The following is a 2715-nucleotide window of genomic DNA, read 5'->3' on the forward strand; positions in this document are numbered from 1 at the left end:
GTCGATTCAGATGAACGCTCATAGGTATAGCTCACACTTCACTTGGGTGTTTGGTTGTTCTGGCAGCAGAACAAGTTAATGATCACTAAAAAGGAGTGATATCTCTCTCTGACGACTCACACTATGCTTTTCCCGAAAGGTCACTTAGTCTCATTATTTAGATAATCAATCACATAAGACTGGTTTCGGCATTACTCAGTGGGTTTCTTCATTCATACCATTTAAGTTCACTCTCTCTCTGTCGGGAAATACATGTAGAGGGGTTTAGCAATTTTCATAGTGCAGTTTGCAACTAAGAATCTTCATTGATGAAGGCTACAGTATCCCGGGAAATCCATTGTTGTTGCAGCCTTTTTGTAACACCGAAGATTTAAATTTTTTTTTTTTTTTTTTTAATAAAAACATAATTCCATTACTATTCATAAAACAACCCCTTTTTCTCGTTTCTCATAAACAACCATTTAACTGTTCAACATATCTGTACAAATCCCCAAGATCAACATGTAAAAACTCCAAACGTGTGTGTACGGATCAAGCCGGCGCCTTCCCGCGGTCGTCACTAGTACCTGAAACAAATAACATCAACACTGTAAGCACAAAGCTTAGTGAGTTCCCCAAAATACCACATATAACACATATTAGCCACTCTAGGCTATAACTCTGTGGGTCCGTGCACCCAAACTCTGTGAACCCTCAGGTTCTAGCTCTGATAAACATGCACCACATAAATCACATAGAAATCATGCAGTACAACATACATAGCATACAAATACTCTATCACATAACTCTGGTTACCTACTCAAGGTAAAGTATAGTGAGAAGACTCACCTCGTGTGTCTCGGTAACTCGCAACCCTGAAATCACTAAACACTCGATCCGCCGAGCTGAAGTCCACCTATAGCACAACACATCCCTAATTAACACTCTCTCAATCTAGAGTTGATCACACTATAACAATCGCTCTTGGTCAACGCTGGTCAACGGTCAACTTTGACCGGACTCGGCGAGTGCACTATGGCGACTCGGCGAGTTCGTGCGCATGCACCAACCTCCCTGAAATCCTTCCTTGACACGTCGAGTATTTCCCTCAACTCGACGAGTTCCACCTGGCACGAGTTGTGGGGCCACCACGACTCAACTCGCCGAGTCCCAAGAACAACTCGGCGAGTTCCAACTTGAACTTAGACCCCTGACTCTCCCAGACTCACCGAGTCATTCCCCCAACTCGACAAGTCCACTCACTGAGTGGTTAACGGGCAACCTTCATACGACTCGCCGAGTCTGTTCTTGGACTCGGCGAGTTCATGCCATGCACGAACTCAAAACGACTTCTGAGGTCAGATCTGTTCCATAAAATCATAGATCTGGCCTCCCCAAGCATGATAACCACGTAAAGTTAAGATCTTGACGCACATATAACGGCTAAATGGTCCAAAATGATGATTTAGCCCCAAAAGTGACATTCCAAGCTCATGACTCCCAAAATAACTCATAAAGCCCCATGGGTTAAGGTCTCTGGACCTATTTGGGTCCAGATCTAAGACACGAACTCGAGAAGGGACCAACTACTCCGCTTAATCAACCTCTAAAAGGGTTAGAAAACCCTAACACTAAAAATCCACAACAAAAGTGAAGAAGATTCGGGAATGATACCTCAATACAGCCTCTAAGAACACAAAGACCTCAAAAGTCGCACCTCCTTCAGCCTCCTCTTGCCTTGAACACTTCCTCCTTGCAACAACACCCACAAAAGTTCAAGATTGGCCTCTCCTTCCTCACAAACGCTCTAGATCTCTTTAGGGTCTCTCTCTGGGGTTGGGTGAGCACAAAGTCGGCCATAAGGCCCTTTAAATAGGCCTCAAACCCGGAGATTTAGGGTTTCATTACACAGCGCAGACTCGCCGAGTCCTTACCCTGGACTCGCCGAGTCCAAGCGCGCACCTGTCGATCCATTCCGCGTCCCTACTCGGCGAGTCCGAGCTCCAACTCGCCGAGTCCCTCTCACATAACAACAAAATTAAACTTACAAGGTACCTGGTAAAAATCCGGATGTTACACTTTTCTTGGATGGTATCCTTTTTGTTGATCAATATCTATTTGTTGTAAAAGGATATTTTGTTTTAGCATCGAGAATTTGCTACATTTGAGAAAATTGGGATTTTTGAGAGTATCTATCTTACGGGATTAAGATATCCCTTTTTGTGAAAAATGGTTAAAAACAGATCACGAGATCTTTTGATGTTTGCTTTGAAATAACCATTTGGTTGAACTTTGTTTGAAAATACCAAATGTAGAGTTTTTGTTTTGTTTGGTATTTCTTCGGTGAATGATTTGGCTTTCTTGTTGATTCTTCTTTATCTTGTTTCGTCTTTGATGATTAGATTTGGATAGATCTTTGGTTTTATTTGATAAGTGATTGTTGAAATCCTTTTTGTTTCGTCTTTTCTTGTTGATGGATCACGGGATCTCAAGACTTCATTTTTGGTTGGCTTATATATTGTTGGATTAATGTCTAAGTCCATAACTATAATTGGTAAGACTTGACCCGACCCGGCACGGTCCATTTGGGTTGCATACCATCATGCACTTGGATAAACTATAATGAGAGAAATAAGACACTTATGGTTATTAATATATTATAAGTTCTAGTATATTAATAATAAGAATAATAAGATTATTTAATTAGTATTGATCAAGAATTAATCTAGGATTAAT

Source organism: Lactuca saligna, chromosome 5 (genome assembly GCF_052625555.1).
Source record: "Lactuca saligna cultivar CGN05327 chromosome 5, ASM5262555v1, whole genome shotgun sequence".
NCBI classification, from domain to species: domain Eukaryota; kingdom Viridiplantae; phylum Streptophyta; class Magnoliopsida; order Asterales; family Asteraceae; genus Lactuca; species Lactuca saligna.